This window comes from Mus musculus, chromosome 10 (assembly GCF_000001635.26).
Source record: "Mus musculus strain C57BL/6J chromosome 10, GRCm38.p6 C57BL/6J".
Classification (NCBI taxonomy): domain Eukaryota; kingdom Metazoa; phylum Chordata; class Mammalia; order Rodentia; family Muridae; genus Mus; species Mus musculus.
In genome coordinates, this window is record NC_000076.6 from 33,107,696 (window position 1) to 33,132,212 (window position 24,517).

Here is a 24,517-nt window from a genome sequence, read left to right on the forward strand (position 1 = left end):
GAGCCCTTCATTCTCTTTCATCATAAGGACCTCACACATTAACTTTTTAGCTTCTAGCAATATGCTTGAATTGCTGTGGTAGTCATAGATAGGTTTCAGGATTGAGTGTGACTTTTTTGTTATTTCTTAAATGAGAAGTAAGACTCTGCAAAATGAACCCTGACTTGGCTAGAATGATATTCTTTTCCACCTCCTGGGAAAGAAATGATCCCGTTTTTTATATTTCCCCCAAGCTTGCTGCCCTTGTGATTCTTCTGATGTTAACCAAACTTGTTCAAAATTGTGTGTTTCAAAAATCATGTTTGTGTACTTCCTGGTGAGTAAGTTGTGTTAAGAAAGATGGATTGCTGCACATGCATCATTGGGCATTAGTCCTTTGTGAAAAATAGATGGGAAAAAGTTCAGGAAGTAGTTGGACACATGCCAATGCTATCTTATGGTCTAGTGGACAAATACAAAGTGATCCTCATCCAGTAAATGTCACTCACTGCTATGTAGTGCTAATAACTTAAATAGTGTGTACATTTTAGCAGCCTCAATATTTTCCTATGTAAGTCTCCTTTTGACTCATGATGCAAACTATTAAGAGGATATTTTTCCAAAGTGAAAATGAATTTTTAATGCTTTAAAATTTATTTTGATTTTTTTTTTTTTGAAGAGGAGTGACCTAGACCTCATACTAATTAAATGTCTGGCAATCCAAAATGATAATAACAAGAGTATTCTGAGAATAAATACTGTTTCAATTAACTTGCCAGTTATTGTCTCATTTAGTCCTTACAAAATTTATATGGATAATTGCTACTGTCTTTGTTTTAAATTCATAAGTGCTGAAACTCTGCATATTTTAGTATTATATTTAGCTATCAATTTCACTTTATCAATTTCACTATCTTCACATTCAGTTAATAAAAGTTATTCTTCATTGCTCATTACATTTTGTAGTAAGTCTTTATGTGTATGAGTGTTTTCCTACATGTGATTTTGCACAGCATGCATGTCTGGTGCTTGCAAAGACTAAAAGTGGGTGTCAGATGAGTTAGAGATAGTTGTGAGCTTCTGTGCGTATGCTAGAAATGATGCAAGGTGGTCTTCAAGAGCAACTAGTGCTCTTAACCACTGAATAATCTGTCTAGCCCCAAAACTAATTTAAAGTATAGGCCTGAAAACTAAGGAATATTGAAAAGAGATCAATTATAGCTCTGAGTGCCACCAAAAAAAAACTAGAGAGAGCACTCACTGGCAGCTTGACAGCATACCTAAAAGCTCTAGAACAAAAGAGAAATATCCAGGGAGCTGAAGGAGTCTGAAGCTCCATAGGAGGAACATCAATATGAACTAACCAGTACTCCCAAGCTCCTTGGAACTATACCACCAATCAAAGAAAACATTTGGCAGAACTTGTGGCTCTAGCTATATATGTAGCAGAGGATGGTCTAGTTGGTTATCAATGGAAGGAGAGGCCCTTGGTCCTATGAAGGCTCTATACTCCAGTATAAGGGAAGGCCAGGACCAGTAATGGGAGTGGGTGGGTTGGGAAGCAGGGGAAGGGGGAAGGGGATAGGGGATTTTCAGAGGGGAAACTAGGAAAGGGGATAACATTAGAAATGTAAAAAAAAAAAAAAAATCTAGTAAAAAAAGCGATCAATTAGTAATCTAATACCAGAAGATCAGCTTCAAAAAGATACCTGTGAGTTGCAAGTAACATTATACAGACTTATACACAGACACACAACAACAACAACAACAGCAGCAGCAACAATGAGTGAAAAAAGAAGCCATGATTTTGAAACAGAACAATAAAGGGTTTGAGAGAGGAAAGAAAAGGAAGAAATTTTGTAAGTATATTTTAATTTCAAAAATTAAAGAACAAAAACACAAGCCTGAATGTATTACTAATGAACTTATACATTTAACAGGATGCTGTAAAACCATGGGATAACTTTACAGTAGTCAAAAAAGAACATTCAAATGTCTCGTAATTCAAATCTCCACAATTTATAAATGGAAATTAAGATAATAGAACATATAAAATAAGTATTATTTTATAACTTGCCGTATTTTATATGAACACATCTGTTTTAAAAAGTCTTGCTGAAACAAGACCTTCAACATGTTTGTAGACTCAGACACAATTCAGAGATTGCCAGCTCTATAGGAGCCTCTATCATACATTCATACAGCAGAGCAAAGAGCTGTAAGCATAGTTTATACAACTTGAGGCTCAGAAGTATTGTTAGTAACATAATTTCTATATACAGAAAATGTGCATACGTATATGACCGTAGTTTTAAAATTATTAGTCTTTAAGTTCCTTCAAAGTTTCTGCATAAGCAAATTTCAACATTTTAGAACCTATTTTACCTTGTATCCACACAGCAATATTGCCCCTATAGTAAATCCTTCTTAGTAGGTAAGCAATGTTTACTTCATATTTACTAACTGGAATATTTAAAATGTTTAAAGACTACATCTCAACAGATGGAGAGATACATTATACATTACAAAACAATGTATAAAAAGGAATCAATAATTCAATCCTCATAAATCAACAGTACTGTGAGCAAATTCAGTTCATTTTAAAGAGTAACATAATGTCATTTCTGAAAAAAATTTCACATTTTCAAATCTTTGGTAAGAGACCCTCTAAGACACTTTCATTTCAGGTAACAACAGAAGCTGAAGAAGCTGTTGTCCCTAGAAGTACCAGGACTTCAAGAATAATATAATGCAGTTATGTTTACTCTGTGGTATGTGTAGGATTCATGGAAAATGATTGTGTGCAACATAAAGATAAATTATATATATTTGATTTTGAGCTAGAGAAAGTACCCAAGGAGCTGAAGGGGTCTGCAACCCTATACGTGGAACAACAATATGAGCTAACCAGTACCCCCCAAAGCTTGTGTTTCTAGCTCCATATGAAGCAAAAGATGGCCTAGTTGGACCAAGAGAGGCCCCTTGGTCTTGCAAACTTTATATGGCCCAGTATAGGGGAACACCAGGGCCAAGAAGTGGGAGTGGGTGTGTAGGAAAGCAGGACGGGGCGAGGGTATAGGGGACTTTTGGGATAGCATTTGAAATATAAATGAAGAAAATAATAAAAATCTTGAAAAAATATTACAAACAAAATTGATAGTAAGTTTAATCTGTGATTTATTAAAAATTATAAACTTTATTAGTTTAAAGAAATATAAATTTTAGGGATTCAGAATATCTCAGTGTCTTAGTCAGGGTTTCTATTACTGCACAAACATCATGACCAAGAAGCAAGTTGGGGAGGAAAGGGTTTATTTGGCTTACACTTCTGTACTGCTGTTCATCACCCAGGAAGTCAGGACTGGAACTCAAACAGATCAGAAAGCAGGAACTGATTGATGCAGAGCCATGGAGGGATGTTTTTTACTGGCTTGCTTCCCCTGGCTTGCTCAGTCTGCTCTCTTATAGAACCAAGACTACCAGCCCAGAGATGGTCCCACCCACAAGGGGCCTTTCCCCCTTGATCACTAATTGAGAAAATGCCTTACAGTTGGATCTCATGGAGTCATTTTCTCAACTGAAGCTACTTTCTCTGTGATAACTCCAGCTGTGTCAAGTTGACACTCAAAACCAGCCAGTACACTCAGTGTTAAAGAATGCCTGGCAAGTATGAGGTTCAATCCCCTACACAGAAAGAAAGAAAGAAAGAAAGAAAGAAAGAAAGAAAGAAAGAAAGAAAGAAAGAGAGAGAGAGAGAGAGAGAGAGAGAGAGAGAGAGAGGAAGGAAGGAAGGAAGGAAGGAAGGAAGGAAGGAAGGAAGGAAGGAGAAGGAAGGAAGGAAAGAAAAGAAAAGAAAAGAAAAGAAAAGGAAAGAAAAGAAAAGAAAAGAAATTTAAAAGAAGAGAAGAGAAGAGAAGAGAAGAGAAGAGAAGAGAAGAGAAGAGAAGAGAAGAGAAAAGTTATAAATTTCCACAGCTAATCAAAGATAGATTTTGCAAGTGATATTATGAAATACTAATTTATTATTTTCTTAGTATACCACAAAATTGAATTGATTCTTTAATGTATATTAGGATAAACTAATATTTAATAAGTATCCATTGAATTCATAATGAACATAAAAGAAAAATAAAAAATCCTCAATATTTAACACACGACAGTAAATTATAGGTTAACTAAAGAACTAAATAAAAAAATTAAGCATTAAAATAGTGACTGAATAAAAGACAAATAACGTTATCTTTTTCATATAAGATCCTTTCTTATAATATATACATTTATGCATGTAAATACCTGTAAATGTAGTTGCAGGATTGCATTTAGCAAGGAGCCTACAGGACAACAGGTAAAATAAGATGGTAAGAAAGAATGGGTTTCTTTCTTAAGCTCCTCCATTGGGGGCCTTGTGTTCCATCCAATAGCTGACTGTGAGCATCCACTTCTGTGTTTGCTAGGCCCCGGCATAGTCTCACAAGAGACAGCTATATCAGGATCCTTTCAGCAAAATCTTGCCATTGTATGCAATGGTATCAGCGTTTGGAGACTGATTATGGGATGGGGGGACTTTTGGAATAGCATTGGAAATGTAAATGAAGAAAATACATAATGAAAAAAAAAAAAAAGAAAAGAAAGAAAGAGTGGGTTTAATCCCAGCACTTGGGAGGCAGAGGCAGGTGGATTTCTGAGTTCAAGGCCAGCCTGGTCTACAGAGTGAGTTGCAGGACATCCAGGGCTATACAGAGAAACCCTGTCTTGAAAACGGAAAAAAAAAAAAAAAAAAGAAAGAAAGAAAAGAAAGGAAGGAGGAAAGAAAGAAAGAAAGAAGGAAAGAAAGAAAGAAAGAAAGAAGGAAAGAAAGAAAGAAAGAGTTATTGATAAAGGGAAATATGAATTGTGAAAAGAAGGAAGAGGACTAATTATTTTTCTAGTTTCAACCATGTCACAGTTTTTCTTATTTTATAGTGGATAACAAGTAAGTTCACAACAATGTCATTAATTATGAGCAAAGGCCATGTCTTCAAAAGTGTCTGTCTTACTGCATAGAAATTCACTGTGATGCAGAGAGCTTAGAACTGGACTTGTGTTTGCATGTTTACCTTATCCAGCTGTGTGATATCTTATTTGTAAATTCATTAAATTAAAATTATAAACATTGACTGAAAAAGTGGTATGTATATTATATGTATACTGCCCAGTACAAAGCAATGTCCTAGAACTAAAGATAGAGAATCTCTTAAAAGGATGAACATTTACTTACACAAACATAAATGGAGGAAATAATACATGACACTATAAGCAAAGTAAATAGAAAAATAAAAACAATGAAGGCAAAGCCTCATTGCATTCAATAAGAATTGACACTTGGTCAAAGGTGTGCTAGAAGTTATGATAAATTGATGTATATGCATTTATGGATTATAACATTAAAGTAAAATGTTTTTCAGAATTTAATAATCGACAAATAGGACCTCATAAAATTGCAAAGCTTCTGTAAGGCAAAAGACACTGTCAATAAGACAAAAAGACCACCAACAGATTGGGAAAGGTTCTTTACCTATCCTAAATCAGATAGGGGACTAATATCCAATATATATAAAGAACTCAAGAAGGTGGACTCCAGAAAAATGAAATAACCCCATTGAAAAATGGGGCTCAGAGCTAAACAAAGAATTCTCACCTGAGGAATAATGAATGGCTGAGAAACACCTGAAAAAAATGTTCACCATCCTTAATCATCAGGGAAATGCAAATCAAAACAACCCTGAGATTCCACCTCACACCAGTCAGAATGGCTAAGATCAAAAATTCAGGTGACAGCAGATGCTGGAGAGGATGTGGAGAAAGAAGAACACTCCTCTATTGTTGGTGGGATTGCAAGCTTGTACAACCACTCTGGAAATCAGTTTGGTGGTTCCTCAGAATATTGGACATAGTACTATCAGAGGATCTAGCAATACCTCTCCTGGGCATATATCCAGAAGATGTTCCAACTGGTAAGCAGGACACATGCTCTACTATGTTCATAGCAGCCTTATTTATAATAGCCAGAAGCTGGAAAGAACCCAGATGCCCCTCAACAGAGGAATCGATACAGAAAATATAGTACATTTACACAATGAAGTACTACTCAGCTATTAAAAAGAATGAATTTATGAAATTCCTAGGCAAATGGTTGGACCTAGAGGGCATCATCCTGAGTGAGGTAACACAATCACAAAAGAACTCACATGATATGTACTCACGAATAAGTGGATATTAGCCCAGAAACTTAGAATACCCAAGATATAAGATACAATTTGCAAAACACATGAAACAGAAGAAGAACGAAGACCAAAGTGTGGACACTTTGCCCCTTCTTAGAATTGGGAACAAAACACCCATGGAATGAGTTACAGAGACAAAGTTTGGAGCTGAGAGGAAAGGATGGACCATCTGGAGACTGCCATACCCGGGGATCCATCCCATAATTAGCCTCCAAACGCTGACACCATTGCATACACTAGCAAGATTTTGCTGAAAGGATCCTGATATAGCTGTCTCTTGTGAGACTATGCTGGGGCCTAGCAAACACAAAAGTGGATGCCCACACTCAGCTATTGGATGGATCACAGGGCCCCCAATGGAGGAGCTAGAGAAAGTACCCAAGGAGCTAAAGGGGTCTGCAACCCTATAGGTGGAACAACAATATGAACTAACCAGTACCCCCCCACCCCCACCCCCAAGCTCATGTCTCTAGCTGCATAGGTAGCAGAAGTTGGCCTATTCGGCCATCACTGGGAGGAAAGGGCCCATTGCTCTTGCAAACTTTATATGCCTCAGTACAGGGGAACCCCAGGGCCAAGAAGTGGGAGTGGGTGGGTAGGGGAGTTGCGGGGGAGCGTATGGGGGACTTTCGGGATAGCATTGGAAATGTAAACGAAGAAAATACCTAATTAAAATAAAATTAAAAAAAAAAAGAAAATTAAGTAGCTGGGCAGTGGTGGCCCATGTCTTTAATCCCAGCAGTCAGAAGATAGAGGAATGTGCATCTCTGAGTTCAGTTCCAGCATGGTGTACACAGCTAGTTCCAGGACAACTAGGGCTGCAAAGAGAAATCCTGTCCCCCAAAAGGAGCAGAAAACAAAACAAAACAAAACAAAACAAAAACAAGAAAAAAAGTTGGTAACGTTCAATTTTATCACACTGAAGGACCACAGAGTTCAATTTTCTAATTCCTAGGAGTGCACCTTGGCAAGCATTTTGTTGTTTATTCTTCCATGGAGATAAGAAAGTCATGCTTCTGTTTGTGCCACAAGAATTGAAAATGAAAATATTTACTCAATGATAGTAAAATAAACATAAAATAAAAAATAAAAAGGAGACTTAAAACTTTTGAAAAAGAAGTTGATTAGTTTTCCCAGGAAAGATTTCCAGATAATCCAACTTCACTTCGTAAAATGTTTCAAGGCAAGCAAATATTCAGGAAAGTTCCTAGTTACAACTTTAGCAAAAGGTTTAATATCTATTAAAAATGATTAAGGTCACCCTAGAGGTTTCAAGAATCCTCAAATCTATTTTGAAAAACAAGGGAGATCAGAATACAGGCCCATCTGTTCAATCTCATGACATAGGAACATGCCCGGAACATGATCAGTGCTCGATTTATGGATTTGATAATACGTGTACATATGAATAAATGCATTAATGAAAAGGGATGTACTGAAACAAAAAAATGAATAAATGAATGAATTATTTCTAGGTGCATTAAAAGATGGTAGGAAAGTTATTTTTTAATTACATATTTTCTTTATTTACATTTCAAATGTTATCCCCTTTCCTAGTTTCCCCTCTGAAACCCATTATCCCCTACCCACCCTTCCCCCTGCTCCCCAACCCACCAGTACCATTCCCAGTCCTGGCATTCCCCTATACTGAGGCATAGAACCTTCATATGACCAAGGTCCTCTCCTCCCATTGATGGCCAACTAGGCCATCCTCTGCTACAAATACAACTAGAGCCACAAGTTCTACCATGTGTTTTCTTTCATCGGTGGTTTAGTTCCGATGAGCTCTGAGGGTACTGGTTAGTTCATATTGATGTTCCTCCTATGAGGCTTCAGACCCCTTCAGCTCCTTGGTTACTTTTTCTAGGTCCTTCATTGGGGAACTTGTGCTCTGTCCAGTGGATGATTGAGAGCATCCATTTCAGCATTTGCCAGGCACTTGCAGAGCCTCGCAGGAGACAGCTATATCAGGCTCCTGTCAGCAGACTCTTGTTGGCATCTGCCATAATGTCTGGGTTAGGGTGTTGTTTATGGGATGGATCCCCAAGTGGGGCACTCTCTGAATGTCGTTCCTTAAGTCACTTCTCCGAACTTTGTCTCTGTAACTCCTTCCATGGGTATTTTGTTCCCCCTTCTAAGAAGGATTCTGAGCTTCGGAGCTAATATCCGCTTATCAGTGAGTGCATATCATGTGTGTTCTTTTAGGATTGGGTTACCTCACTCAGGATGATATCCTCCAAGGCCAGGAAGTGGTTGCACACGCCTTAAATTTCAGCCCTTGGGAGGCAGAGGCAGGTGGATTCTGAGTTCAAGGCCAGCTTGGCCTACAGAGTGAGTTCCAGGACAGCCAGGGCTACACAGAGAAACCCTGTCTCCAAAAACCAAAAACCAAAACCAAAAAAAAAAAAAAAAAGATATCCTCCAGATCCATTCACTTGTCAAAGAATTTCAGCCTCAGTACAGGGGAACGCCAGGGCCAAGAAGTGGGAGTGGGTGGGTAGGGGAATAGGAGTGGGGAGGTTATGGGGGACTTTTGGGATAGCATTGGAAATGTAAATGAAAATACCTAATAAAAATAATAATTAAAAAAATAGCTGAGTAGTACTCCATTGTGTAACTATACCATATTTTCTGTATCCATCCCTCTGCTGAGGGACATCTGGGTTCTTTCCAGCTTCTGGCTATTATAAATAAGGTTGCTATGAATATAGTGGAGCATGTGTCCTTATTACATGTTGGAGCATCTTCTGGGTATATGCCCAGGAGTCTTGTTGCTGGATCTGCCGGTAGAACTATGTCTAAATTTCTGAGGAACAGCCAAACTGATTTCCAGAGTGGTTATTCCAGCTGGCAGTCCCACCAGCAATGGAGGAGGAGTGTTTCTCTTTCACCACATCCTCACCCGCATCTGCTGTCACCTGAATTTTTGATCTTTGCCATTCTGAATGGTGTGAGGTGGAATCTCAGGGTTGTTTTGATTTGCATTTCCCTGATGATTAAGGATGATGAACATTTTTTAGGTGCTTCTCAGCCATTCGGTATTCATCAGTTGAGAATTCTTTTTTTTAGCACTGTACCCCATTTTAAATAGGGTTATTTCGTTTTCTGGAGTCCAACTTCTTGAGCTCTTATATATATTGGATAATAGCCCCTGTCAGGTTTAGGATTGGTAAAGAACTTTTCACAATCTTTTGGTGCCCTTTTGGGTTATTGACAATGTCCTTTGCCTTACAAAAGCTTTGCAATTTTATGAGGTCCCATTTGTCGATTCTTGATCTTTTAGCACAAGCCATTGCTGTTCTGTTCAGGAATCTTTCCCCTGTGCCCATATCTTCAAGGCTCTTCCCCACTTTCTCCTCTATAAGTTTCAGTGTGTCTGGTTTTATGTGGAGTTCTTTGATCCACTTAGACTTGAGCTTTGTACAAGGAGATAAGAATGGATCAATTCGTATTCTTCTACATGCTCACCCCAAGCTGAACCAGCACCATTTGTTGAAAATGCTATCTTTTTTTTTCACTGGATGGTTATAGCTCCTTTGTCAAAGATCAAGTGACCATAGTTGTGTGGATTCATTTCTTGGTATTCAATTTTGTTCCATTGATCTACCTGTCTGCCGCTGTACCATTACCATAAAGTTTTTACAATTGCTCTGTAATACATATAGCTTGAGGTCAGGCTTGGTGATTCCACCAGAGGTTCTTTTATCCTTGAGAAGATTTTTTGCTATCCTAGGTTTTTGTTATTCCAGATGAATTTGCAAACTGCCCTTTCTAACTCTGTGAAGAATTGAGTTGGAATTTTGATGGGGATTGTGTGAATCTGTAGATTGCTATTGGCAAGATAGGCATTTTTACTATATTAATCCTGCCAATCCATGAGCATGAGAGAACTTTTCATCTTCTGAGTGAGACCTTCGATTTCTTTCTTCAAATACTTGAAGTTCTTATCATACAGACCTTTAAGGTATTGTATGTTATTTGTGACTATTTTGAAGGGTTTTATTTCCTAATTTCTTTCTCAACCTGTTTATCCTTTGTGAAGAGAGAAAGGCCATGGATAGGTTTGAGTTAATTTTATATCCAGCTACTTCACTGAAGCTGTTTATCAGGTTGAGGAGTTCTCTGGAGGAAGTTTTAGGATCACTTATATATACTAACTTATCATCGGCAAATAGTGATATTTTATCTTCTTCCTTTCCAATTTGTATTCCCTTGATGTCCTGTTGTTGTCTCATTGCTCTGGCTAGGACTTCAATTACTATATTGAATATGTAGGGAGAGGGTGGGCAGCCTTTTCTAGTTCCTGATTTTAGTGGGATTATTTCAAGTCTCTCACCATTTACTTTGATGTTGGCTACTGGTTTGCTGTATATTGCTTTTATTATATTTAGGTGTGGTCTTTAAATTCCTGAACTTTCAAAGACTTTGATCATGAAGGGGTGTTGGATTTTGTTGAATGCTTTCTCAGCATCTAACGAGATGATCATGTTGTTTTTGTCTTTGAGTTTGTTATATAATGAATTAAATTGGTGTATTTCCATATATTGAAACATCCCTGAATCCCTGAGATGAAGCCTACTTGATTATGATGGATGATCATTTTGATGTTTTCTTGGATTTGCCTTGAAAGAATTTTATTGAGTATTTTTGCATCGATATTCATAAGGGAAATTGGTCTGAAGTTCTCTTTCTTTGTTGGGTCTTTATGTGTTTTTAGATATCAGAGTAATTGTGGTTTATAGAACAAGTTGGGTAAAGTACCTTCTGTTTCTATTTTGTGGAATAGTTTGAGGAGTATTGGACTTAGGTCTTCTTTGAAGGTCTGATAGAACTCTGCACTAAACCCATCTGGTCCTGGGCTTTTTTTTTTGGTTGTGAGACTATTAATGACTGCTTCTATTTCTTCAGGAGATATTGGAGTGTGTAGATAGTTAATCTAATCGTAATATAACTTTGCACCTGGCATCTGTCTAGAAAATTTTGCATTTTATCCAGGTTTTCCAGTTTTGTAGAGTATAGACTTTTGTAGTAGGATCTCTCATGTTTTTTTATTTCGTCAGATTCTGTTGTTATGTCTCCCTTCTCATTTCTGATTTTGTTAATTAAGATACTGTACCTGTAACCACTGGTTAGTCTGGCTAGGGATTTATCTACCTTGTTGATTTTCTCAAAGAACCAGCTCCTAGTTTGGTTGATTCTTTGTATAGTTGTTTTTGTTTCCACTTGGTAGATTTCAGTCTTGAGTTTGATTATTTCCTGCAGTCTACTCCTCTTGGGTGAATTTGCTTCCTTTTGTTCTAGTGCTTTTAGGTGTGCTTTCAAGCTGCTAGTGTATGCTCTCTCCAGTATGTTTTTGAAGGCACTCCTCTGTATGAGTTTTCCTCTTAGGACTGCTTTCATTGTGTCCCATAAGTTTGGGAATGTTTTGGCTTCATTTTCATTAAACTCTAAAAAGTCTTTAATTTCTTTATTTCTTCCTTGACGAAGTTATTATTGGATAGATTGTCGGTCAGCTTCCACGTTTATGTGGGTTTTTTATTATTTATGTTGTTATTGAAGATCAAACTTAGTCCGTGGGAAATGATAGGGTACATGGGATTATTTCAATATTTTTGTATCTGCTAGTGCCTGTTTTGTGACTGATTATATGGTCAATATTGGAGAACATACCCTGAGGTGCTGAGAAGAAAATATATCCTTTTGTTTTAGGATGAAATGTTCTATAGATACCTGTTAAATGCATTTGATCATAACTTCTATAAGTTTCACTTTGTCTCTGTTTAGTTTCTGCTTCAAGGATTTGCCCATTGATGAGAGTGGGATGTTGAAGTCTCCCACTATTATTGTGTGAGGTATAGTGTGTGCTTTGAGTTTTAGCAAAGTTTCTTTAATGAATGTGGATACCCTTGCATTTGGAGCATAGATGTTCAAAATTGAAAGTTCATCTTGGTAAATTTTACCTTTGATGAGTAAGAATGTCCCTCTTTATCTTTTTTGAGAACTTTAGGTTGAAAGTCAATTTTATTTGATATTTGATACTCCAATTTATTTCTTGGGACCATTTGCTTGGAAAATTGGTTTCCAGCATTTTACTCTAAAATAGTGCCTGTCTTTGTCCTTGAGGTGAGTTTCCTATATGCAGCAAAAATTTGGGTCCTGTTTACATAACCAGTATGTTAGTCTATGTCAATTGAGACCATTGATATTAAGAGATATTAAGGAATAGCTGTTGCTGCTTCCTGTTATTTTTGTTGTTAGAGTTAGAATTCTGTTTATGTGGCTATCTTCTTCAGGTTTGTTGAAAGATTACTTCCTTGCTTTTTCTTTAGCTTAGTTTCCCTCTATGTGTTGAAATTTTCCCTTTATTGTCCTTTGAATGGCTGGATTCATGGAAAGATATTGTATAAATTTGGTTTTGTCATGGAATACTTTGTTTTCTCCACCTATGATAATTGAGAGTTTTATTGGATATAGTAGCCTGAGCTGGCATTTGTTTTCTCCTAAGGTTTCTAGGACATCTGCCCAGGATCTTCTGGCTTTCATAGTTTCTGGGGAGAAGTCAGGTGTAATTCTGATAGGTTTGCCTTGACCTTTTTCCCTTACTGCTTTTAATATTCTTTGTTTTGTGCATTTGGTGTTTTGATTATTATGTGATGGGAGGAATTTCTTTTCTGGTCCAACCTATTTGGAGTTCTGTAGGCTTCTTGTATGTTCATGAGCATCTCTTTCTTTAGGTTGGGGAAATTTTCTTCCATAATTTTGTTGAAGATATTTACTGGCCCTTTAAGTTCGAAATCTTCCTTCTCATCTATACCTATTATCCTTAGGTTTGGTCTTCTCATTGTGTTTTGGATTTCCTGAATACTTTGGGTTAGGACCTTTTTGTGTTTTGCATTTTCTTTGATTGTTGGGTCAATGTTTTCTATGGTATCTTCTGCACCTGAGATTCTCTCTTCTATCTCTTGTATTCTGTTGGTTATGATTGTATCAATGGCTCCTGACTTATTTCCTGGTTTTCTATTTCCAGAGTAGTCTCCCTTTGTGATTTCTTTATTGTTTGTACTTCCATTTTTAGATTCTGTATGGTCTTGTTCAATTTTTTCCACCTGATTGAATTTGTTCTCCTGTATTTCTTTAAGGGAGTTAATTTATTTCCTTCCCATAGTCTTCCATCATCATCAGGAGGATCGACTTTAGATCCATATCTTGCTTTTCTGGTGTGATGGTGTATCCAGGACTTGCTATGGTTGGGAGAGTTTTGTTCTGATGATGCCAAGTAACCTTGTTTTCTGTTGCTTCTGTTCTTTTGCTTGCCTCATACCATCTGATTATCTCAAATCTCACTGCCCTCAATATATCTAATTGAATCTTGTCCTTCCTGTAATCCTGGCTGATTCAGAAATTCTCGGAGTCCAACTTTCTCTGTGTTCCTGTGATTTTGGGATACTGTGAACCTGGGATTCTGGGTGTGTCAGAGTTCTTGGCAGTCAAGCTTCCTCTGAGACCCTGAAATTCTGGTGTGACTAAGCTCCTGGGATGCTGGGATCCTGGAATCCTAACATCCTGGGCATGTTACAGCACCTGGAAGTGGTACCTCCTCTGGGGATCATGGTGCTCTCTGCTGTGTTCAAAACCAGAGTAGACCAGCACTGACCAGAAGGAACCCACACAACTGGTCAGGCGAGGCTCATTTATCCCTGTTTTTGCTGTCACAGGCCCCTCATGATTGTTTTGGGACAGATGTTGCATTCCATTCCCCAGTGATCCTAGGATTCTGGGCATGCTAGGGTGCCTGTGGTGTGGACATTCCTCTGGGGACCATAGGACTCTCAGCAGAGTTCATGACCATGGTGGCCTGGGGGCTGGTGCTGAATGGAAGGAACTGAGCAAGGTCTGGTGGGTTTCCTGTGTCCCTGCTCCTGCTGGCACAGGCCCCTCATGGTTGTTTTTGAACAGAAGCTCCATTTGACTCACCAGTGATCCTAAGATCCGAGGTGTGCTAGGGAGTATGAGGCATGGAGAGTGCTCTGGGGTCCATGGGACCGTCAGATGATTTCATACCCAAGGTGGCCCGGGTCTTGGTAAGAAAGTTATTAAAGTCATCAATGCAGAGAAGACAGGTGCACAAGATGGGAAACACTGGGAAGAGAGGAGTATAACCCACTCTATTATTCATGGTCTTAAAATTGAATCATACACAATGAGTTATCCTGGAAAGATAAAGCCAAGAGTTTGCATTTTTTCTAGTGACATCCGAGGTAATAAATCAGGTTCTTCCTTTCTGCTTTCAACTGTGTGCCTGTGGTCTTAGCTCTACTTTTGTTTACAATTCATAAAAACAACTTTGGACAGAAACATAAAAGCCTTCTTCCCATAATGCCTTCCTAACTTCTTTTGTGCTGATTATATTAGTTTACCATACAGACTGAGTTCAAAAGAATAGTAATAAGGTTGTGATTAGATTTCAACAGCTTCTTGAGCTATTCATTTGCTATACATTAGCATTATAATGATAAATACCAGAGTCTTAAATATCTGATATTTAAATAAGAAGTGATTTCAGATTAAATAGCCCCTCCAGAATCAAAATTAATTTAGAGCTTTTCTATAATTTTGCAAATCCAAATTGAATAATAACATCAAGTTTAGGTTGGCTAGAGTAGTAGTAGTATGATGTCATTGTTAATAGTGAGTAACACCAATATGAGGTTGTCTTGCCTTTGACACCATTCTGCAGTTTTATGCTGTTCTGTACCTGTCAGTCCACAGTCATGTGGATATGAAATTCATTCTGAAAGGTGACCCTTCCAAAGCCTGACTTACCAAAGCTGCAGGGAAAGAAATTCACTGCAAGTGATTTTCATGCAACTCAGACTTTCTTTATCATGCACTTATATTCCTTTATTTGGTGTTCCTTTGATAAATGATAACCTACAGTGTCAGCAGAGCTGGAAAACTTAAAGAGCTGTTCAACTGGAAACACTTGTCTTTTAGATACTTATTTTGTTTTATTTTATTTACATTTCAAATGTTATCCCCCTTCCTGGTTTCTCCTCTGTAAAACCCCTATCCCATCCCCACTTGCCCTGCTTCTATAAGGGTTATTTCCCACCCACTGAGCCACTCCTGCCTCACTTCCCTAGCATTCCTCTTCTCTTGGGCCTCAAGCCTTCACAGGACCAAGAGCCTCTCTTCATATTGATGCCAGATAAGGTCTCTTCAGCTCCTTCAGTCCTTCCCCTATCTCCTCCATTGAGGTCCCTGGTCTGATGGTTGGCTGTGAGCCATCTGTATAGGTCAGGATCTGTCAGAGCCTCTCAGGAGATAGCTGTATCAGGCTCCTGTCAGCAAGCACTTCTTGGCATCTGCAATAATGTCTGAGTTTGGTGTCTGCATGTAGGATGGATCCTTGGGTGGGGTTGTCTCTGGATGGTCTTTCCTTTTAGTAGCTGCTCCACTCTTTGTCCCTGTATTTCATTTAGACAGGAGCAATTCTGGGTTAAAATTTTGGAGATGGATGGGTGGCTCCATCCCTCAACCAGGGAAGACAGACTTAACTATCACTGCCTTTCTGAGTGTGTAATCTGTAGCCTCGGGCTTTTCTACACAACCTTTTTGTCCCCAGAGTAATAGTTTTAAGACTTAATTATTTATGGACAAATGTCTGGGCCATAAGGTTTGGCTCATTTCCTGACTAGCTCATAACTTATATAACCCATTTACTCGAATCTGAGTTCAGCAACATGATTTGGTAGTTACCTCTCCTTTAGTCTTGGAGTGCTTATTTCTCAGTGTCTGGGTAACAAATCTCTCACCTTGGACTCTCAAAATTCTCCTCTCTCTCTCTCTCTCTCTCTCTCTCTCTCTCTCTCTCTCTCTCTCTCTCTCTGCTGAATGTTTCAATTTCTAATCATGCCTCAGCTCAGACGCCAACAGCTTTTTATTGACAGGTGATGCTTCTACACAGTACATAAAGATTCTCTCTACAGTAATTTTTTGCAAGCAGGAATGGGTCTTTAGATAGTATTCATAGATATTTGAGATTATTTTTCATCATTGGTTAACTGTGGGCCATATTACTTAATTTTCCACTGGTAGAAAAAAGTTTTGTTTTGTTTTGTGTTTTAAGATTTATTTATTTTAATAAGTACACAGTAGCTGTCTTCAGACACTCCAGAAGAGGGCATAGGATCCCATTACAGATAGCTGTGAGCCACCATGTGATTTCTGGGAATTGAACTCAGGACCTCTGGAACATCAGTCAGGGTTCTTAACCACTGAGCCATTTTTCCAGCCCTAGTGGTAGAAATTTTATTATCTAAAATTATGAAATTGTTTTTTGCCTGCATGGCTAGGAAAATATAAAACATTTAACACCTAATTTTAATTAAAATTACTATGAAAATTATAGTGTCTTTAATATTTAAATTTGATTACATTAAGTCTCACAGATCTTTTGCAAAGGCTTGTTCATTAATATAAATAAATTGTTCTGTGTGTCTCACAGAGAGTACGAGACAAGAATGAGTTAAATGAATTCAACCCATTTTTTAAAATTAAAAAAATATTTCTATACTTGAAACTTTCCAATAGACTTCAACTAGTTAACTAAATTCAATATAATTAATGGATTGTTATAGTCCTTTTAAATTTTTAGGAAGAACCATAAGTACAATACCTTGTATAACTTCAATTGTGCTGAATTAAGAATCTTACTTTCTAGAGCTTAAGTGGAGAACCCAAAAACTGGAAAACAGATTCATTCTTGTGCTTCTAAGCATTTCCAAACACTATGAATATTGCCTTCTGATGTCTAAATATTAGATGTTTTCTCCATATTTCCATATATGTAATTCCTGGTTCCTATTGGAGATCTTATTGTTCAGAGACTGTTGTTTTTTATAGGCTAATACCTTGAGTTCCTATAATCATCTGGTCCTATGGAGTCACATACAAGCAGTGTTCTCAGAAAGGCAACATGGAACTAAGAACACAAAAAAATCATTGTGGTGTTAGACAACGTGTGTGTGTGTGTGTGTGTGTGTGTGTGTGTGTGTGTATACAGGCACAGAGCTTACAGTCATTTATATAGCCTAGGTACAACTCCCAGAAGATAGCTCTTACTTTCCCAGGCAATTTTAGCAAAATATGGCATACCTAAGTTCAGTGAAAAGCGATTCCCTGAAAATATGTGAAACAGACACTGAATTCCTCCCAGAGGCTATACCCAATGTCTCCTGAAAGAGCTGAGATTTGAATTACCCAGGGCTTGCTTCTGTCTATTATTCTTTATGTAGACAATATTCAAAACTGTGTAAAGGCATGAGGTGTTCTACAATATTTTTTGTATGACAATTCAGCTTCATATCATTGAAAAGATTTTGATAGGCATTCTGAGATCATAACCAATCTTCATAACATTCTTTAATTAAAATAGGGAAATATGTCTGTGTTCTGAATAAACACCTTAAAAAAAGAACCCCTTTGGGACCTAATGCCTGTTTATTATGAAGAATAGCACTAAATCGTGGAAGGAATTCATGAGATAGCTTTTTGTAATTGGTTGTAAATGCATTAAACCACTATGAGTTTTATGAATAAAAATACATATTTTCCCATTAGACATTCCAAACATAGTTTTGAGAATTCAGTTCTAAATAATTTACATTTACTAGCTTTATTTTAATGGTAGTTGTGAATGAGCTGAGCATTGGTTGTGTACTTTACAATGTAAAGTCTTGTGTAAAGAAATAAACCTTCAGGCCTCCAGAGCTTATAGTCTCCTATGTAACCCCAATTATCATTGGAATGAAAAAGTGGCTTAATCTCAGCATTTCTGAATTCTATGTACACAGCAAATTAATGAATGGATAGAGCAAAAGGAAATTTTCCCTTAGAGTGACATTTTGAAACAGCTATGTTTGTATGGATGAATTTTTATTACCACCATCAATTACTAAATCAAAATGGATCAGGTTTGTAGTAGATACAAAGGGAGCTGATGTCTATAGTGCATGACAAACCCCTAAATAGTTGATTTCCCTAAGGTATGTGGTGGTTTTGTTGCCTTGGTTTTATAGATAAACTTCAGGGAACAAAGAACATCCTGTTACAAAGGATCAAAAATCCAACATAAATTTAGCTTTGTCCCATCTGAACACATTTACTTCACTCTGCCATGTGCCTGTCCTGTGTCTGATTAACAGTCATAAATGCCAAGTTAAATTACCATTTGCCAATTTGAAAGCCACTTACATAATTTTCAGTTATCACTACTGTGTCAGTTTCTTCTCTAGACTCAAGTACAGGGACTGGCAAACTGTTTTTGTAAAGCCCCAAATAGTCAATATTTTGAGACTGAGAAATCATGTAGCCTAAGTGTCTGGTGTTTATCTCTACTACTTTAGCCTGCAATTATAGACGTAAGCCAAACATAGTGTTTACTACTGTGGTAATGGTTGTTTTTCAATAAAACTAAATCCTGAACTGGAAGAAGAGGGGAGATTAATGATCAGTGAACTCCTTTTGGTTTCAGGCTTCAGACTGCCCATATAGGAATAGAAGATTTCAGGACTTGGAGATTTTGAATTGCTTGTATACACAGCTGGCAGAAATGAGTGACAGGATTGACTAACACATCATGTCTGTAATTCCTTATATTATTCTTTGGTTTGTACATTGTTTAGATTCAGTCTTGCTAGAGCACAGAATCTCAAAATGCAAGGCATTAGTTTTATAATCTATTGATTCCATGCCAAAATGAGTCTTGTACCTGAATTCAGATTTCAGCACTAAAGGATTTCTCTATTATAAACGGTGAGAATAATGGATTTCATTTCATGCATTTTCAGAGGGCCCATCTCCAAGCTTTAGTCAAGGTTTTGTTATTATTGTAATGGAGCCTGGGGTGGGAACTTATTTCAAGATAGGGTCTTGTAGAGGCAGTCATGTGAAAATAAGATAAATATTACTAAATACAATAGTTTCCTAAAAAGAAATTCTTAGAGCAAAACTGCTAGGAAAAACTCCATTTGTAGGTTGATTTTAAATCCCAGAATTCTGCATATGTTCAGTGAAGGCATGTTGTATGACATCATTCAGTCTGTTCTGTTTGGGTTTAACAATTTCCCCAGTCCAGGAATGGTGCATGGACTTAAAGTGATGTAATTATGATCATTTTCGAGGCTAGGATATGAACCATTATGATCTCTTCATGAAAAATACCCAAACAAAGCATATTTTTCATGATCTGACTACTTCTGTGATCCATAAATTATGTTAAAGAAGGTCTAATTAATCAACAGTGAGATTTGGAGAAAAATGGATTCTAGGTTTAAAGAGGCTTCTCTAAAAGTAAACCAGTTGATTTCATATACAAATGTCGGTAATATGTTTATATTTTGTTACAAAATAAAAGAGGAAATATTCTTAACTCTTCCCACTCCAGATGTTCATATGTCAGACACACATACACACACACACACACACACACACACACACACACACACACACACACACACACACATACAAACTAGTAACAGACTCTGGTTGCCAAACATTTTGCAGACCATAACCCTAGACCTGTATTATCCAGAGGAAAACTGCTTGATACTTTCTTCAGGCAAAATCTCTAAGGCAACTGGATTTCTAAAGCTTGTTTATGTGTAGTCAGCTATGGCTTGGTGATACTACTGCAGTTGCAATGCTTGAGGAAGCCTAATCAAATAAGGCTTATAAAACTGCACACCTCATAGAAATAGCCACTCTGACTAATTTAAATGTCAGCAGTGTGAGGTTACGATTCTTTTTTCTTCAGGAAAACCTATTCAGAGATATGTGAAATGATATAAGATGTCAATGTTCCATGTAATCTGTGACAATGACAAGAGTTGACCAGGATTGACTCTAGAAAACATATCTTTCTCCTAGTTTCTAGCAATGAGAGAATTTGTATTTCTGGTCTACTTATTAAAAAAAAATGTTTTCTAAATTTATAAAAAACATGTGCCTACTTTTCACTCCATTGATATGCAAATATATAGTTTCCCCAGATTATTCAATAAATCAACCATTAATCTGCTGATACAAAGCTGAAATTCTATGAAGAATGTAGGGGCTGGACAGATCAAAAAAAGAAAAAAATCAATCACTTCTCATTGGAATTATTGCTTTCATTTAAAATGTTGTATGTTAACAGCTATAATTGCTCTAGGAAAAGTCTATTTTTAATTGAGAAGGAGTTACATATTTTCTTGACATAGAATTTATGAGCCATCTACTTGGAAAAACAGAGGATAGCAATGTTGGAGGCTAAGCAATATTCAGCACTTTCAAAGATCAAATAGTGAGGAGACTTTAGAAACTCTTTTAAACAGTGTTTCAGTTTCCTGCTACATCAGAGCTGAATAAACTACCCATATGTGTGCCATTTGAGCATCCTGCTTCCAGCTATAGGAGCTCATTGAAAAAAGCAGAGAATATTTCTACTCAATTGTTTGCTTTATTGAAATATGGGCATGAACATCTTCCTGTTTTTTTTTTTTCAGAAATGCAAAAAGGAGCTTCAAACTTAATTAGAAATTCTTGGATAGGCACAAGAAACTGTGTTCTTTTCTCTGTAGATGAAGTGATTATAACTAACTTTCTCTCTCTCTCTCTCTCTCTCTCTCTCTCTCTCTCTCTCTCTCTATTTCTCTCTCTCTTTCTCTATCTCTTTCTCTCTCTCTCTCACACCAGAAACTCTTCAATTCATAATTTATTTATTTTTTTTTGTATCTGGGCAGGGGATCAAAATTTAGGCTACATGTTTAGGTATACTGTATACTTTTCAGATAATTTGATGTTGATTTTGGTTCCAGTTTAACTAAACTGCTAATCTGCTATTACAATTGTGTTCAATAATAAGCATATTAGCTTCAAAAGTATTAAATTCTACTTCACTGGAGAGTTAAAATCCTATGGTTCTGTTTTCAATCCCAATAGTTGTAGATTAAGTATAGAATGTATTATTTATGCTGTTGACAATAAAGTTTATATTATATATAGTTAAAGATGTATGAAAAAGATTTACTGTAATTGTTTTGCAAAAAAACCCCAAAGAGAATAAAATTTGTCATCTCATTGTTTAGGGTTATGCACTCTATCCTCTTTTCTCACATGTATGTAATATGAATAAATTGCAACTTTAAATTTCGTGTTTTTCTGACAAAATAGGGATTTTGTTGTTGTTGTTGTTTATAAGTAGAAAGCATGGCCAGTCATCATCTGCACCTGGGAGTTAAGGCTATTCCATAGCCCACTGTACACAGGTTCCTCCAGAAGAGAGCTGGTCTCTCAGAAGTGCTGACACAGGCTTACAGGCCCACAAGAGGGACAAGCTCCAGCCAGAGACAGCAAGACCAACTAACACCAGAGATAACCAGATAGTGAAAGGCAAGCACAAAAACCTTACCAACAAAAATGAAGGCTACGTGGCATTATCAGAATCCAGTTATCCCACTATAGCAAGCCCTGGATAACCTAACACACTGAAAAAGCAAGATTTGGATTTACAATCACATCTCATGATGCTGATAGAGGACTTTAAGAAGGATCTAAATAACTTCCATAAAGAAATACAGAACAGAGTTAAAGAGGTAGAAGCTTTTAAAGAGGAAACACAAAAAAATCCCCTTAAAAAATTCCAAGAAAATACAACCAAACAGATGAAGGAGTTGAACAAAACAATCAAGGATCTAAAAATGGAAGTAGAAACAATAAAAAAATCACAAAGAGAGACAACTCTGGAGATAGAAAAACATAGAAAAGAGATCATGAGTCATGGTTGCAAGCATCACCAACAGAATATAATAGATAGAAAAAAGAATATCAGGTTCAGAAGATACCATAGAAAATATTGACACAACAGTAAAAGAAACTGATAAACAACTTCAGCAACATAGCTGAATATAAAATTAACTCAAACAAAACAGTGGCCTTCCTCTACTCAAAGGGTAAACAGACGAAGAAGAAATTAGGGAAACAATACCCTTCACAATAGTCACAAATAATATAAAATACCTTGGTTTGACTCTAACTAAGCAAGTGAAATATATGTATGGCAAGAACTTCAAGTCTCTTAAGAAAGAAATCAAAGATCTCAGAAGATGGAAAGATCTCCCATACTCATAGATTGGCAGGATTAATACGGCAAAAATTGGTCATCTGGCCAAAAACAATGTACAGATTCAAGGCAATCACCATCAAAATTCCAACTCAATTCTTCATAGAGTTAGAAAGTGCAATTTGCAAAATCATCTGGAATAACAAAAAATCCAGGATAATGAAAACTCTTCTCAAAAATAAAGGAACATTTGATAAAATAACCATGCTTGACCTCAAGCTGTACTACAGAGGAATAGTGATAAAAACTGCACTGTATTTGTACAGTGACAGGCAAGTATATCAGTGAAATAAAATTGAAGACCCAGAAATGAACCCACACACACATATGGTCTCTTGATCTTTTAAAAGGGAGGTAAAGCCATCCAGTGGAAGAAGATAGCATTTTCAACAAATGGTGCTGGTTCAACTGGCAGTCAGCATGTAGAAGAATCCACTATTATCTTCTTCTACAAAGTTCAGGTCCAAGTGGATCAAGGACCTCCACATAAAACCAATACACTGAAGTTAATAGAAGAGAAAGTAGTGAAGAGCCTTGAACTCATTGTCACAGGGGAAAATTTCTTGAACATAACACCAGTAGCTTATGCTCTAATATCAAGAATTGACAAATGGAACCCCAGAAAGTTGCAAAGATTCTATAAGGCAAATGACACTGTCCATAGGACAAAACAGCCACCAACAGATAAAGAAAAGATCTTTACCAATCTTACATCTGATAGAGGGCTAATATCCAATATATATACAAAGAACTCAAGAAGTTAGACTCTAAAGAACCAAATAACTCTATATAAATAACTCTATATACAAAGCTAAACAATGAATTCTCAACTGTGGAATACCCAGTGGCTGAGAAGCACATAAAGAAATGTTCAACATCCTTGGTTTTCAGGGAAATGCAAATCAAAACAACTCTGAGATTCCACCTCACACAAGTCAGAATAGCTAAGATCAAAAACAGGTAAAAGCAGATGCTGATGAGGATGTGGAGAAAGAGGAACACTCCTCCATTGCTGGTGGGATTGCAAGCTGGTACAACCACTTTGGAAATCAGTTTGGTGGTTCCTCAGAAAACTGGACATAATACTACCTGAAGACTCAGCTGTACCACTCCTGGGCATATATCTAGAAAATGCTCCAACATGTAATAAGGACACATATTCCACTATTTTCATAGCAGCCTTATTTATAATAGCCTGAAGCAGGAAAGAACCCAGATGACCCTCAACAGAGGAATGGATACAGACAATGTGGAATAATACTCAGCTATTAAAAACAAAGAATTCATGAAATTATTGGGCAAATAGATGTAAGTAGAAAATATCATCCTGAGTAAGGTAACCCAATCACAAAAGAACACACATGGTATACACTCATTGATAAGTGGATATTAGTCCAGAATCTCAGAATACCCAGGAAACAAATCACAGACCAAATGAAGTTCAAGAAGAAGGAACACCAAAGCATAAATACTTTGGTCCTTCTTAGAAGGGGAAAACATACCCAAGGAAGGAATTACAGAGACAAAATGTGGACCAAAGACTGAAGGAGAGGGCATCCAGAGAGTGCTCTAAATTTGGATCCATCCCATATACAGTTACCAAACCCAGACTTTATCATGGATGCCAATAATGCTTTCTGAGAGGAGCCTGACATATCTGTGTCCTCAGAGGTTCTACCAGTTCCCAGCAAATACAGACATGGATGCTCTCAGCCAACCACTGGAGCAGAGGGTGGCCTTGTTGGACTTCAATGGGAGGAGAGGCACTTGATCCTGTGAAGGCTCTATGTTCCAGTGTAGGGGAATGCCAGGACAGGGAAGTGGGAGTGGGTGAGATGGTGAGCAGGGGTAGGGGGGATGGGATAGGGGACTTTCAGAGGGGAAAGGAAGAAAAGGGATGACAGTTGAAATGTAAATGAAGAAAATATGTAATAAAAAATAAGTAGATAATAAAAAGTAAATAAGTAAATGGCTATGCATTTTTTGACTGCATTAGATAAAGAAGATTTGGTGTTATGTTGTCACCTACAAAAGGAGTAGGCTACATATAGTTTTTACATTTCCTTATGTTTCTAAAAGTTAATCATGGCAATGCATAGACCTCACTAACCAT

At 37.1% G+C, this 24,517-nt stretch overlaps 1 protein-coding gene across 3 annotated transcripts in view; it reads left to right on the forward strand.

The window, feature by feature from the left end:
• Trdn (triadin) overlaps nt 1-24,517 on the forward strand; it is a 393,227-nt gene that overhangs the window by 24,213 nt on the left and 344,497 nt on the right. The window lies entirely within an intron of this gene.